The 16,910-nt window shown below is 36.9% G+C and overlaps 1 long non-coding RNA gene across 1 annotated transcript in view; it reads right to left on the bottom strand.

Annotated features, from left to right (window-relative positions):
• Positions 1–8,274: 8,274 nt before the first annotated feature.
• Positions 8,275–16,910, bottom strand: part of LOC127019399 (uncharacterized) — a 68,677-nt gene continuing 60,041 nt past the window's right edge. Inside the window, exon 3 of the long non-coding RNA XR_007766905.1 lies at positions 8,275–8,392. This is a non-coding gene — a long non-coding RNA (uncharacterized LOC127019399). The remainder of the gene's footprint in view (positions 8,393–16,910) is intronic.

A 16,910-nucleotide genomic window follows, 5' to 3' on the forward strand; every position in this document is an offset into this window, starting at 1 on the left:
AACTTTGTCAGTTTGTGAGTCATCATTTTTATGTTTTATAGTGTCATGCAAAAAACTGGGTGTAATACAAGTTGTACAAATAGGTTAACAGGACCAGGTAAATCTTCGCGCTGATAAATTCAGAGGTCAGTCTTATAATACAGTACTTTGGTACTGTGCTGTTTCCAGTTCTAGATACTTTACAGTCAATGACTGTTAACTTGATATTAACTTCATATTAAATGTTATTTGCATAATAAGCTTGTAGGACACTTGTATTTCTATTAGGTCACAAATTATAATTTACTGTACTTAAGTCCAAGCAAATCCCATAGTTACTCAGATGAGTTCCTGAGACAGTCAGAGTCTTGAGGTGGAATTTCCTCTCCCTGTCCTTGAAGTGATCACCTCAAAAAACACCCAAGTAGCCTTTTTCTGTTGCAGCAGCTTTCAGAGTCAGTCAGAAGATGTTTGTAAAAGAAACTTGGTACTCAGAATTTATCCTCACGTTTGACCTGTCCCTATTAGCGTCTTCCTTTGCTTCACATTACTCATTTTTCTAACTTTCTCACCCCAAATTTATGTATCTAAGGATGCGTGGCCTTTTTAGCACTCCTGCAAAACTACAATAGATCTTCTGGTTCAGAGATGATTCTATCAAAATATTTTCTTTTTCTCATAATGTCTTTTGTCTCAGAGATGTTAGTGTCCGTATTTGTTTACATTTAAGATTTTAAGTTTGGACAAGTTCCTTGGGATTGAGAGTTGTTCAATCATGGAACAATAACAAAGTTTTGGTGCCTTTTCTAACAAGCATTGTTTTATTGTTTTATAATAAAACAGATATTTGTTAGGAAGAGAAGAAAAATAAAACAGTCTGTGTGATAAAGGCCTCCAAAGATGAAGGACCTCAGAGAACTCCGCACAGTCTCTGACTAGGCAACAAACGTACTTTTGAACCTGAAAAGATGACTGCCTGAAAGGTCACAGATTAAATGCATATTCTCGGTTGCCAGAATCAACATTTCCATCTTTTTTTTTTCTGTTCTGTGAGAAGAGCTTCTATTATAGCTACGTACAAAGGCTTTTACTACAGCCTATTGGTTTGTATGAAGAAAACAAGAAGTGCAGTACTCTCTTAAAAAAAAAATGGGACTTGAAAAAAGCAACTCCTCAATTTACTTAGCCTTTAAAGACTCACTGATTTATTATTTAGTAAAAAGTTGAAGTTAGTCTGAATTGAGGAATTAGTACGCCCACTTTCCAGTTCAGAATGAATCTTTTTTCCCCCCTCAGTTCACTGCTGTGTTATTTTTTTCTTTTTTGCTTCTTTATTCTCTAAAAGATATAATATAATGCTTATATAAGTCTATGTATTCTTTATATTATACGAGTGATTCTTTCATAGAGAATATCTGTTTATCCCACATTGTTAGAAGGAAGCTGTGTTGCCTAGTAGTATTTTTAACAAATGTTTTGAAAGCCAACTATATTCAGGATACATTAATACGAGGAGCTTTAAACTGGCAAGGATGAATGAGAGCCTGGAGAAGGAGCAAAGTTAACCTCTGAAATCTCTCATGCATTGAAGCCATGCTTTAACCTTAAAATGAATAGAACAGTGCAGATGGAGGGTGGAATAAGAAGCAAGGAGATAATAGAAAGGTAGATTTACATCTATGCTTATCCAGGTATTGGAAATATTCCTCAAGGAAAAAAAATACAAAAAGGACTACAGTCCATTGCTTCCAATATTTCTCACAAAGGGAGAAATAATTGTTTCATGCAGGTGCCTTGTCCAGATATGTCTTGCCATAACTCCTATGACTCTTAATTACTGGACAGTTTTCTAAACGTTTGTGGTTTGGTTTGGTTTCCCCCCCCCACAAGGCATGAATGAAACACATGGCACACAGCTATCAAGTTTAGGGTTATATTAGACTTCCTATGTCAATGGAAGGAAATATCCTCATCAAAAGGATATTCAAAATAACTGAATAGATATCAGGCAGTATGAATATCTTTCATAAGGATACAGACTCACATATTCATACTCATAATCCATATTCAATTACTACTGCAGTAGTGACAGGAATTTCTCAAGGACAACATCTGTAAACTAAAAAAAATATATATTGATTCTGCTGAATGTATTCCCTATAAGCAAACATAACAGATAATTAATCTAATTTCAGAGAAGTGTAATTTATATGTTCTAAGACCTAACAATAGTAATCTATATCTGTTGTATCCATTATATTATATTCTGCTCTTCTGAGGAAAAGATACTGTTTCATTACCCAAATATTAATAAATTAGTGAGGAGAAATTGGTTAGAATGCGACTATGAAACAGTCTATCAAAAAGAATCTGAGTTTCTTAGGAAAAAATCTTGATATATATTTCTACATGTAAGTTAATATATATGTGTATTTAATATTTCTGTTTCCAGTTGGAAGCAATTCTTTTGCATTTACAACACAGTTCTGAGCACATGGAATTCAATAAAAACATTCTCATCAACTTTAAATAGATTTTGGATTAGGCCTTTAAAAACAAAAAGAAATGCTATGTAAGTCTCTAGCAGTGCTGTTTTGCTAAGTATGAAATCTTTTAGAAATCATTTTCAGAGCAATTTTTGCTTGCCTGAATGTGCATAATTTTTCTTCATGCTCCATGAAAAAGTGCAGAGATGGCTAAAGCCAAAAGTTTGAAAAATTCAAGACTAAATACCTGGATATAATTATCATCTATGATCACTAGTTGGTTTGCAATTTCATCAAATATTAACAATATATTCAAACCACAAGACATTTCATATGGGTTCTTTTTAGACTACTACTACATAGGTTGATGCATGTTTAATAGTAAATCTAAGACTTTTTAAAATGCACTGCAGTATGCTCTAACAAGTTGTTAAAAGTTTATTTTCTGGACACCATGTATAAAGTTCTGGCATCTTTCATTCTATTTTATGTTCCAAGCATTCATTTGTAGAATAATACAAAGATATTCCATAAGTAACTACTAGAAAGGCTATGTATGGCAAAGGTACCTGCTGCATTTTTTATGAGACAACGAATGTTCTTTGAGACTCAATATCTCCTTGAGATTGCCTAGAGGGAGAAAAAATCCTCTCCTGTTCATTCCTAGCTTTTTGGAAACAGTCAAGTAATTGATATACAGTGAAGGATATTTTATATGTCATTTTATTGCCGATTGGGTAGAACAAAATTTCCTTGATTTCTGTAAGCACAAAATCTATCATTGCTATGATATACAGTAACCTAGAAGAAGGTATTAATGAGGACTGGAATAGCGTTTTTTAGCATATATTGTGCAAGAGATGACACTGAAATATATAGTCCTAGGCTGGATCTTTAACATTTAATACCTCTTCTGAAAGAGGTATGTCTGTCTACCAGAAATGCAAAAATACTCAATAGAATTTACCTACTTAGGAAAGCAATAGGTTCTTACTAAACTAGGTAATGCTATCTGCTAAGATATCAGTTCCTGATGTTGTGTTAAACACTTTTACCAGAAATGGACAAAAAGATAGATAACGACTAATTGGTTTCAATGTGCAGAAAGGAAGATTTTGATTAGATATTGGGGAAAAGAATTCAAGTCATAAGAAGCTGGAGAAATATCACATTTCCACCATAAGGAATCAGATAGGCATTCTTCAGCAATGGAATAAATATATATATTCAATCTCTTTTGGATTCTTCTAGCCATATGGTAAACTTTCACACTGAGACTAGAGGGACAGCAAATATTGAGAATAATGAAAAGGCCAGTCATTAGCACACAATGATCTTCCCTACTTCTTCTTCGTGTAGGTGCTTATAGAATTTTTAAAAAGAAAATGTTTTTCTTACAGGAACTAATTCAGGGAGCTCTTTTGGCCTTTTTATGTGGCAAGACAGACCAGATAAATGAAAGGCTCCCTTCTGGCTTTATAGAATGTAACATCCTCTCGAGTAGCAAAAATGCCCCAGGCAGAAATAAGATTAGCAAAAGAGTTTCTCAGTTATTTAACTGAGGAGGGTGATGTACCTATAAACTGTGGTTAGGAATCTTCGGCAGATCTCTGAACTGAACCCCCACTTCCTAATTTTCTAACCATTGCCTTAACTGGAGGTTTTCTGTCCTCTTTCCAAAATGCATAGTAAACAAACTCAAAGGGAAAATAAGCTAGCTAATATATCGTTGCAAGTGTAAAATGTGGAAATTAGCTAGCAGACCACAGTAGACACTTCATTTGGTTATTATAGTTACTGAAATACATTGGTTTGGACCTGCAAAATGGAGACTCTGTCCAGTTTGTTTAGCAGCACTGATACTTGTCACTCAGGAACAGAAACTGGGATCATGGTAAGATCTGGCCCCAACTGGATTTTATTGCAATGACGTACAGAGCTGACGGAGGTATTTCTGAAACTGGAAATTACAACCCACAGGAATTAGAGGATTTAAAAAACTATGGTGAGATGTAACATTTCTTAAGAACAATGGATTACAACATTTTTATTCTGTACTGCTTTGGATAATTAGTTTAATAAGTCAGGTTTTTTGTCATTCATGCATGTAATAAATTAATATGCATGTTGTTTCCTTATTCATTAAGTCTTTAAATTCAGCAGATGAAAATCTCTTTCCTCCAGAAAATACACTTGATTATAGATGACTGCCAATGAAAAGTAAACAGCCAGCTCCAATGAAGAAATGTGCTGAAGGCAAATACCTTTTGAACTCTGAATCTTTATTTCCACTCTTTATGGAAATAAACACATTTATGGTTTGTTTATTGCTTGCAGAAAGAAAGCTTGTTCATCCTCCTCCCCTCCACCCCTTTCATTTGCTGGTCTAGCTACCGAGCAGAGCCTAATCACAAGATGTCTGTGTATATCAAGCAGATGTTCACTGGCAACAGAAAATCAATGTCTGGCATGCAGTTATATTGTGTTTTTAGACTGCACTGAGCACACTTACTTGAAAAGCAATGTTTTGTGTCACTATATCTGTATTTCATAATAAAGAACAAGTGCCCACTTCAAGTTATGGATCACCTCTATTGTCATTCCATAGCAATGTGTTTTACAGATGTCTGCAAATGAATTTTGGGCTGAACTCCCCTTTGCTTCTGAACCATAAGGAAATATGACATGCTATCTGTCTGGTATTTGGATATTAAACTTTGTTTGAAGAGCAGTTAAAATCCCCTTGAATTCATTTAAAAACTCTTGTATAAAACAAGACCTCTGGCAGTTGAAGCCTGACCGATAGGTCTGACAGGTTTTCAGCACATTACCTTTAGCTGGTGGTGATGTAGTAACAGCAATTTATTTCCTGTGAAGCCAACAACTAACTCTTAACTTCATGTGAAAAATTAGATGGGGCTTATCAGCTCCTCCATGACACTTCATGGCACTCTGCCCCTCTTGAGATCATGGTCTCTATCTGTTATTATTGAGAGGGACAGTAATGAAACAGCGGCAGCACCGGGAGCCATACTTTCAGACTATGTCTGACACAAGCACTGAGTGTTACATTATCTGCTTCAGTGAAGCAGAAAGAGGACACCATCAGGGAGCTGGCTGTGCTCCCTAGTTTTCTGTTCTTCTCAGTTTTGGACACACTAGTGCAACCTGGGGACTGCTCTAACCTTTGCCAGCTGGCAAGAGTTCCCAGAAGACAGTCTGTCAGTGAGGGTAGCTATGAAACAGCCTGGTATCTCCACTTTTCTCTCTGCCGGGATGCGTCTACACTGCCTATGATGGGAAAGCTGGTAGCGGGAGGCACTTTCACACTGACACCCGTGAAGGAGTCTTTCCCAATACTGGGCTAATCATCAGCATAGAGAAATGGGACCTGCATCACCTCTCTGTTCACCACTCCAAATGGTATCAAAGCTGAGATACACATACCAAGTTTCATTCTGTCTTTCTGAAGAAACTTTAAAAAAAAAGTTTAAATCCAAGCATTTTTTTCATAGAAGTTCTTTACCATGTTTGTTGCAAACAGAAACACTGTGTTCTACACAGCAATTCCAATGAGCTACCCTTTCAAACCACAGACCTCGCCTCCCTTTTATCTTGTACATTAGAACAGAATACTTCGTCAACCACAAAAAAACAACTGAGAGGGGGATCAGCAGACAAGTGGAAGAGCAATATATGGAAATAAAAATCTGTGAAATTCTGCATTAAAAAATAACATGTTGAATTGGTATTTTAAAACCCATGTTGCTGGGCTATCTACCCAACTGCAGACACTGCAAAATTCACTGATACTTAAGATGCTTAAGAAACAGTCTGATGAAGGATGTCTAGCACAGCTATGCACAAGTGCATGTAGGATCTTCAACTGAAATGACCTGATTGAAATTGCCAATTTACACATGTAATCTTAGTCAGAGGTTTTGTATGAGAGTGGATAACAAGATATGGATACTTGGGCTATGAATATGCTCTCCTTCCTACCACAAAATGACACAGAAAATACATTTCAGACATACCTTGGCAACTGGAAATAGAAATGCCATATGCCAAATATCTAAGTAATTGCCAGACTAGTTCCTTATTGAGTACTGGTCTTCCCTATTGCAAACACTTCTTAAATTGAGACAATTATACTGACTGTCCAGAACCTGGGCTTCAGGCTCAGCTCTGCCAAGCTCTTATTCAGCATACCTAAGTGGTAGCACAGACAGCAGTGGTTCAGGGCTGCTTTACCCTGGATCAGCTTGAACTCTTTCAGTAATGCGATATATATTCTGGCCCGAATCTTTTCTCCTCCTTCAGTCTAAGCTCCCAAATACCTTTTGCAGTGGGTAGGGTAAGCAATGAGAATAATGGCTGGCATAAACTAACTTCTTGCTGTCTACAGTTTACCCTAGGGAATCCTCAATTTCCTTGTTAGGAATATGTTAGGCTGAACATATTAATCAAAAAGGATTCCACCTTGAGCCAAGGGACTTGTTTTAGTACAACCACTGTATTATACTTATTGAGGCAGTATGGTAGACACTGGATCTGTTTACTCACATCAAGTATCAAGGGATAATATTAATTTTGTGCAAAAGTTGTAAAATAGTAGCAGTGTTATATATTGATGAGTCTGAACAATAGCTGTTACCTTCCCATTCTTCTTAACAGAGATTTTAGAAGACTTGTGGGAAATGACCATCCTAGCCTAGACTTTATTTCACTTAGTCAAACTGTAGAAGGATAAACTGTCACCTACTTCGTATTGTGATCCTCCAGTCTTACTTAAGCCCTCAAGTTATACCAAGAGCTAGATTTATTCCTCAAACTCTCATCTTGATAATGACAGCTCCTTCTCTCCCTTTTTCCTTCAGACAAATCAGGAAAAAAGTTGTCAGATGGACTCAGAAGAAACAAAGCTTTCTTTTAACAACAAAAAGAAAAAGAAAGCCTGTAAAGAAATATAACCTCTAAACAAGCACCCTTTTCTGGACAAAGCAGAAGTGCAGGAAATAGACATAGCCTTTGGATTCCATTCCTCTCCAGGGCAGAGATAAAGTAAAGCTTTTAATAAGGTAAGCAGGAGAGTCTAGAAACAAGTGTTTCTACATTCAAGTGGAGTTTGAAGTGTTTTCTCAGTTAAGGGCAGATTTCATCTAATTAGACTGTTCAGCCATTCCCAAGACCTCAGTTTAACTTTTGCTTCTAATTCTGCGTGGTCCAGATAGGCTTTCTGCAGAGCTAACAGGCACCATTGAGTTGTGGTCCTGCTTTTTAACTCTTGTCTTACTTCACAAAAGTGTTGCCAGAACTCCTGGCCACATGTTCTCTAGCAGGTCCTTTCTGGACTCCACATGAAGAGGAGACTGAAGAGCATGTCTCAAGGGTAAACCTAGACCCAGGAGATCAACTTTAGGGCTTGCTATTTCACACAAAATTCCTGGATCAGCTTGAGACACGTTTTATCAAGTAGCAGGCACTTCAACTTAGCTATCATGCTTATTACTGGAACTAATGGAGGTTACAGAGCCATCATATGGATTAATGACTGAATCCATGCAGAGATAGGTTGGTCAGTAGGCTCAATGTATGTGGAATATGCTAGTTACCTATTCAGTGGTTTACAGCAATGGCTCATTAGAGGAAGGGATAGCATAAAATACAATGTGTATTTTCATAATCAATTCTGTGCTTAGTACTATAAAGAAAAAACAATTATATTCTTAGGTATTAAGAAAGGAACTGAGAATGAAACGGAAGCATTATAATGACAGTGTTTAATCCATGAGGCACACGTCTTGAATAACATTGATAGTTCTGGTTCCTCATCACAGAAAAAACATGTACAGACCAAGGTGTGTAGGACAGCAAGGATGCTGATACAGGACTGTCTCCATACAAGGAATGAATTAGAACTACCCCTGAAAAGAGGAAAATGAGAAGGATTAAAATAAGTCATAAAATGAATAATGACATGGAGGAGGTGAATAAGAAATTTATATTCTCAGTCCCTCCTAGTACAAGATACAAGAAGCATCAAACAAGGCAATAGGATCAGACCAAATAAAAAAGCAGTTCTTCACAAAATGCATAACTAAACAGTGGAACTCAGTGCCTCAGAGTGCTGTGGATTAAAAATACTTTATAGCTCACTCTTCTCTCTGTTAAAGAGTGCAAAGAAAACCAAGTCATGTACAAAAGATTATCATGTAGCTATTTCCTCAGAGCAAACCCCACATTATCCTTCTGTAGCTACTCCCTATGGCCCTTACTTTGGTGTTTTGGCTACTTTTTTCTGTTCTTCCCATCTGGTGACCTGATTCATTTGTGCGTCTAGAAGACCTTGGGTAATTTGCCTCTTCAGCTCTTCAGCTGCCTGACAAACAGGCAAGTGTTTCCTTTCTCCCTACCTGTCTTTCTTCTTGAAAGGATAGAAAGTGTGACAATTAAGTACAGTGGTGAACAAGAGGAAACTAAAGAAAAACATACTACTACTCAGTCTTCATTCAAGTCTTTTTCAGTCACATGGAATTTCAGAGAAGTGAGAATTGAATTGCAAAATGAAAAAAAATTATGAGGGATTTTAAAAGTTTCCTAAAGAACTTAATTCAGAATTACTAATGTTAAAACACCAAACTGTAATTGGATAGTGTGAAAAAGCCCACTGTAAAATTAAATAGCTGTCTTTTTTCCTCATATTCCTTTTCTGCCTTGGCTGCCCATCCAAATTTGAGTGCTTCAGGGTGTTTGTTTTATACTTGGCACATTTTAGGAACACTATAGACATAAACAGAATTATTGCTGTTACAGTGTAAGAGACACCCTTGACTTCTCCCTGACAAAACAACAGCTCTGTGACTCTGTCACTACCTCATGGCTGGCCTATGATGGGATCAGAAGGTTCTCCTTTGGTTTAAATGATGAAGAACTTGGGTGAGCTTAAGTGGAAAGTTTGCTTTACCATTTTGCAGTTACGCATAAGAAATCTCTGCCAGGCTGTATGTTAGACCACTGACATGGAGTCTATGCAGCCAAGGAATCACTTCACCTCATCCCACCACTTACCACATACAGTTTCCCACCCTGGCTGATTAATAGTTTGCTGGCCCTACAAGGCAGCCTTGTTCTTTCTCCAGAGTTGTTACACTTCAGTGGTTGTAAATTTTTTTCAAAAGTGTCAGAATTAAAGACACGCTATAAATGCCCCATTTCGTTTTGTTTCAGGAGTCCATCCTGGTGCTATATTATTCAAGATGTACATCAAAGTTAAAAGACAAGCTGCTTTAGCCAGGATTCTTTTGTCCTTGCTGCCCTTCTCCATCAACATCCCTGATTTCTCCTTTCAGCACTGATGACTTGTAAACTAAATATATCAGTAAGTACAAGATTAGTCCAGACAACTCCTTTAGCTGTTCAGTGTCTTTTATTTCACCCTCTCTCTTTCACCTAGTTCATTCTTCAGTTTTATACTCCACTGGGAAAAAAACCCAATCTTCTGACTGTTGTCTCTGTTACTGCTCTTGTTTCTTTGTGCTGTTTTTAACAGTTATGCATGGACATTCCTTCTGCTGTCTTGCTGTTCAGGGCTTGAATAATGTTAAAGAAGCCCTCTTTCCCCCTTTATTCCTGCCCAATCCCAGCTGTGCCTCAGATGAATTACCTAGGTAAAGCCAAAAGCTCAGAAATGCATACCACTTGCTGCTAGCACTAATACCCCAGTGTAATTTGCATCACACAATGACAGGAAAAAGGAACAAGAAATAAAAATCACTCAATGTAGAGAGAACACTGAATTTTTATGCAATATGTAGCATTAAAACTATTTATTACATGGTAGGACACCCTGTGTAAATTTGTTAGCAAAAGAATTAATAAATAAAATAATTAATAAAGCTCAAGTACAGGTAGTACTTTAATATCAAGGGAGCCTCTCATAATTTCAGCATTTACATTATTGTCTTCTAATTATGCTTTTTAAAAAATGCATACAATAACATTTTATAATTGTGCTTACAGTAAAGTTTATAAGTTACCTGGGAGCAAAACATTATTTGTTTTGCTTTTAAATTAAAGATTAGCAACATTCTGGGGAAATACAATATTGATTAACATGGGGGTTCTTTTTCATAAAGGAAATCTGAGCTTATAAAGATTGTGGTTTGAAATACATCATAAAGAATGTTATCCCACTATAGTCTGCAGCTCTGATGCCGCTGTCTTGATTAAGATAATTTACAGCGTCTGTAAATTATCAGCTTCTCCCACTCAATTTGGAGATGCTAGGGCTCCACATGATGCTGAGAAATAGGTGAGTGCAAAAAGTGACATTTCTTTCCATACAAAAGCAGACTTGAATACAAAGCAATAAATAATGCAAAGTGCATATACAGTGTATGGAGTTGATGATGATCCAAAAGACATTGCTGTTGAAGCCAGAGTTTTCTGAAAAATTGCAATTAACTTCCTCTGATCATATAATGATCTAAGAGAAAATTTGAAAAGAAAACATAAATTCTTCATTGACAGCCCAGTTCAAATATATGAATATGGCACATGGGACAGCAATTAGTGAACAGAGTCACTATTATCCTCTGCAATCATTTCCAAACAAATGAAGAAAGAAGGCTGCAAAGCCATATGGTATATATATTATAAAGTAACCTGTTCCATTCTTTAGACTTACTATTACTGCTTTTGACACAGCTACAGGAAATAAAAAGCTACTGGAATGCAGACCAGGAAAATGTATTCCCAGAAGGCTTTGCAAAACCAGAGGCTGGAATCCTTGAGTGGAAACAGACTTTGCAAAGCAGTCTCCCATTCTCTGCAGCTTAGAGGATCTGCTCAAATGTAAAATACATTCTACAAGTGTGGCCATATTTAGTAGCTGTGCTTTTAAGATACTTATGGAAAGAAAGGAAAAGAAAGGAAAAAAGAAAAAGACTTTAAAAAAGGGGAAGTCTCATGGAGGACTGGAATGTAGATTTGCAAAGAACTGTTTTCAAGAGAGGAAGCACAAAGTTAAACAATTCATACTTAGTATGCAAGATTCTATTATTTTCTTTCTCTATCATTCTTCTTAACGCACTGGTAACCTTAATCAAGTATGTTCTCATTGGTAAAACTGATTTTTTTGTCATCAGTGCTTTATCATTTTTGTTGTTCAGCCTAAGCACTGGACAATATTATCACTCTGAGTCTTTGGTGAGTTTGCCTACTAGCAAACTAAAGTGGTATCTTTCCTCTCTTTTCCAAGACTCGGTGCCATAAAGATAGGATTTGTATGATGTTTCTAACATCTACAGCAAAAATACTAATACTAACAATAAGAAGATTCTGGAAATTAACCTTTCAGACCTTTCGTCAAACAAGTGGCATACGCATAAGAGAAAATCATAAAGTGCAGTTTTTAAAGTTACTTGGGTACTCAAGCATCCAAATATATGGAGAAAGAATACCTTCAACCAAAGTTCCATATATTGATTTTTATCGTGTGCCTTTTCATCTCTTTCACATATCGTACTGCCTTACCAGCTATATTTAGTTAGCTGGACATTTTAAAGTAATATTAAGTCCACCCATGTCTGATAACGCCTTTGAATCACATTATTCATCTCATCTGCCTAGCTTCAGATATCTATTTCTTTTTTAGCAAAGTGAGTCATGGAAAATATATTGCTGACACTTGATACCCAAACAACATCACATAGAGGCTTTTTTGATTTCTTAGAATTCCATTATGCAGGATTGCCTTTCCTGGATTGGCCTTTACACAACAGAAATTCAAAGGACAGATAAAAGAGTTATTTTTTCAAAGATTTATTCTAAAACCCTTTAAAAATGACATGACGTGATAATTTCAAACCCATGTTTGTTGGTTTGAAGAAGTAGAACTTGGAAGAGCTTGTTAAAGGAATTTATTTAGCCCCAGCATCATGTTACTACATGTTAAAAATCTATGATCCACAAACCAGGTAAAAATTGCTTTTATAACATTGAAGAGTATGTTGCACACATGCGGAGACACTTCAATCAATAATCCATTAAAAAAAATATTTTAAAATATGATTCTGCTTCAAGATACCTAGCATCAGTCTAACATCCTTGCTCTGAAACGGTAATAATTAAACTACAATGAAAGTATACATACTATGAAGGAAAGAAAGCTTGTGCAAAAAAGTAATAGTTATACTTAATCTGCCAGTGACTTCAATTTCATTGCCTACTATGAGTAAAGTCTTGGCCTCACTGAAGGCACTGTGTCTAATACCAACGGATTTCATTCTGTATGTTCTGAAGAAATTAGCAAAAATCCTTACGTCTCATCATAAATATAGCCTAGAAACACTTAAGTCTTCAACAATAAAACAACAATGGTCTGTGCATGACATGACATTATTTGGTCATTTGTCATTTAGCTATAGTGATAATACTGATAATTAATAATATTGATAACATTGATATTGATAACATTGCTAATACAATAAAGTTTGCCAAAAATGGCCATGTTGGCAAAATTAAGGGTCTTTATATGGCCTCATACCAAAGCGTATAGGCTTGTAAAAACGGAGGTAATTTGCTGACTTATTTAAACACATCACCAAATATTTATTTGAATCATTTAAAGGTATCAGTCTTCTGCTGAACAGTCACACATGGCTGCACTACGCTTACAAGAACCAGTCCAAAAGAGGAGCTACCTATATAAGGGTAGCTGTAGGATATTCTGTAAACAGCTGTGTTGGCTGAAGAGAGCAATATTCAGTGGTCAGTCCCAGCTACGCTTTATCACCCTCTGCTAGAGGCTTCTACTCACCAGGATAGTGTTACCAAAGGTCTGAATTTCCCAGAATTGATCTTCTTTTTATGTCTGGAAATTCTGTCTCAGTACAAGCTATGCCCCTGCTGCTAGTTACTATTTACTTCAGAAATAAAGGATCATTAAGTTGTTCTGACACAAGGAAAAATAGACAGATGTTAAAATTTGCTGTATGTATTTTCTATCTTGTCAGGCTGGCTCAACAAGCTAAATGAAACTGGTTTGTTGTGATTACTGTACACAAAGAGCTAACCTCTCCCGTTGAGATACAAGATTAAACAGTGAAACACTGACAAAAGTAACAGATCTCCAAGGTATTATATCAAAGATGTGGTCACATCCAGTTCTGCTGACACAGAAAATCATGAAAGAGCTTGCACCCCGAGCCCAAACCAAACTGGTTAAACACACAGTTGACCACCTGCTGGAAGGGTGGTGACCTCGGCTAGCAGGGGGCAATGAGCAGTGACAGGGTGTAAGCTCTCCTGCGAGATCATCTGCGCCTGGAACAGGGGGTAAGACCACAGACTGCCTTTCCCCGAACCAGCATCCCCAGCATCTCTTTAGTCATCTTACTGGAAATCTGCCTGATACATGTTGATGTGAAAGGAAGGCAGGCCAGGCTCACTGTTACTTTGCAGTGACGGCTTGGGAAATGAGATCAAGATGATCACCTGCTGAATTTTAACACTGGTGTTTCTCTTTAGTGTGTTATCTCACATTCACTGCCTATGCTTCCAAGATCTCTGTGGTATCATAAATACACACAGAGCTATTCAGAACATTAAAGCAAAGGTCCCAAATATCCTACAACGGAGTTCACACAGGCCAGACAAAAAATGGGAAGTTCAGTTACTAGAGGGTGAAGAGTGACAAGATTAGCTTTCCCTAGGAAGATTGTAAAAAAGAATTGAGTTTAAAAAGAAAAGAGACAACTGTATACCAGCAAAAAAAAATGTTTTCTTCCCTCTGTATTTCATTGTATTTCCAAGAGACAGGGGTGGTAAGCAACAAAGCTAAGACAGGGAGGGATAGGCAAAGGGAGCAGTAATGAGAGATACTAAGGAACAGAGAAGGAAATGGAAGAAAAAGAGGGTGTAGGCCAAAGCAAATTCTGTTTTGTGCAGCATCTTGAAGGTAAAAACAAGGAGAACGATATGGGGAGTAGGTGGGAAGTCAATAAATGGGTTCAAGATGCTGAAAGGAAAAGTATTTAGAATAGAAGATTATGGTGATGATTTTGGCAGCAACATCTTAGACTGGAATGAGAAAGATCCCCTAGCCAGGGGAAGGCAAGAGTTGTCAAGGAGATGATGAGGATGAAGCAACAGCACACGAAAACTAAAGAGAGTAATAAGACTAAGTTTCCAGAAACCCATCACACTGGCCAGATTTGAATCTACTTTACCGGGATGTATCCTTTGGCTTCTGTAGCTAACGTGGGTCTATGTCAGGGCAAAAGACATTATTCTTCAATAATACCCAGATTTATGCTTTTATAAAAGAAAAAAAATTCCCCTTTGGTTTTGCCTCAACACTTTGTGAAAATGGAAACAAAGAACTGGAAAAGTGTATATTTTTTCAGTTAGTGGATAAATTTCCGATAGGACAGATGCATATAGGTTTGCTATTTATTTGTTCAAAGGAATGAAATGTCACCATATTTACAACAAAATCTCAATTTGCAAAAAAGATGGTGAAGTTTCACTTGGTTGAAATTGAGGAAAGCTAGTGACAATGTGACATTTTTTGCAACTGTACCAAAATTAGTAGGTTAGAAAAACTGTTTCTGTCACCTATATTTCTTCCCTTATTTTAGTCACTGTGGTTCCAGAGGTGCCAAATCAGCTCTTCTGGCTAAAAATTCAAAGCCTGTAAGAAGCAAAAACTGTAAAACCTTACAGCTAGTAATGAATGTCTTGGGTCTAATCCTACAAACATGCATGTAGGTAATTTTACTTGCATAGTGAATCCCATTCACTTTTCTGGGATTATTTCTGTTACTTAAATTCCTCATGTATGTAGGAGTTTAGAAGCCTGGACCTGTTCTTCACTTTTTCTGCCATGTGCTGGCAGTATTTTAGTAAGGGAGACACTTAAAAAAGATCCCAGACAGGAGCATAAAGAAGTCCAAAGGGAGCAATTAAGAAATGGCCAAAGCACTGTAACAATTAGGATAGCAAGGTTTGTTCTATAACTAAAGCTGGTGACTTCTGTAGGAGCTATATAAATGCACTGAGAGCCCTTTTAAAATTTTGCTCGGTCCTTTCCCTCCTTTTCGCAAATGAATAGAGCTATTCATTTCAATGGAACTTTTGTCTGTGTGGGTCTGGAAAGCTGTCTGAGCAACTCGCACAGCTCCAGGTAGCAAATGTTTGTAGAATCCCAAATGTTAGACAGCCTGTAATACTAATCTGGATGGCCTCAGAGCAAAATAAAGTGGCTCAGTAGAGATGACCCACTACAAAGACTACAACAAACTAAATGATTGGCCATACCAAATAATTGGATACTTTTAACAGTAGATTAGAAAAAAGAATCAAAGAAGAATTGATCTTCCTTTGCCTAGGCCAATGTACAGCAGTATTGGCAGAGACAGAAAAAGGCACATGGCTTCTAAGTGTTGAGGTCAAGAAAGAAAATGAATGTAAGGAAGCCCATCATTAAAGATTCAGGGTGGTCTTCACTAAAACAACAAAAATGATAAAATTAAGTGCTTACACAGTCTCAGATGCATGCTCAAATTGAAAGATCTAACTCTTTTGCCACCATGTGCACTTTATTTCCAGAGCCTCAGTATCAGTTATAAGTAGGATTTGATGAAATACTCTTTAGTATCTGAAAAGACATGCCAAGGATTAACATGACTAACTCATGCCGTGGAACACAGGACACCTGTAAATTTATGACATTTATTTGTCTAATGGCTTCCTCCTCACTAGCTCTGCCTGTCTCCCATCTAGTTAAGATTTCATCGTGCTTTCAGAGCCATGAATAACTCCCTCTCATCTATCCATCATTGCCTCTATTCTTTTTGTCCCTTTCTGGTCCCATCTCTTTTGGCAGCCTCTACACAATGTTTGCCACATCAACTCAGGCTAGCCAGGAGGTTTTGTTTTTCTTTTCTATGTGGCTCCCAATTCTTAGGAGTTATCCATGAAGATAGTTCCTCCCTGACATACCCTTCAGCAAAGCTGATAATAAGCGAAGAAGTAGAGAGACAACTAAGGAATAATTTTTAAATTGAAAAAAAAGTCCATAACAAATCATAGCAAGATCAATGCCTGCTTAATCATTCAACCGTCATGTTGAATTAACCTTTTTTTCTTTCTGTAACCCCACAGTTTCCCTTCTGCCTGTGTAGTTCCTAATACATTGCTGACCTTACCAGAGAAAAGTATTAAGAGCACATTTTGGAATTACTACAGTTCTTGAGCTATTCCTTTGCATAGGAATAAGTCCACTGATACTTGATTGCCCCCTAAGGAGGTGCATTTAAGACCCACGGAGCACACAATTTGATATTTGCATGGAAATAACAAAAATAAATAAAGGATTTGTTTTCTTACTAGACTTTGGTTACACGGGTACTGTACATGACCATCTCTTTCCCATATAGG

Source organism: Gymnogyps californianus, chromosome 8 (genome assembly GCF_018139145.2).
Source record: "Gymnogyps californianus isolate 813 chromosome 8, ASM1813914v2, whole genome shotgun sequence".
Lineage (NCBI taxonomy): Eukaryota > Metazoa > Chordata > Aves > Accipitriformes > Cathartidae > Gymnogyps > Gymnogyps californianus.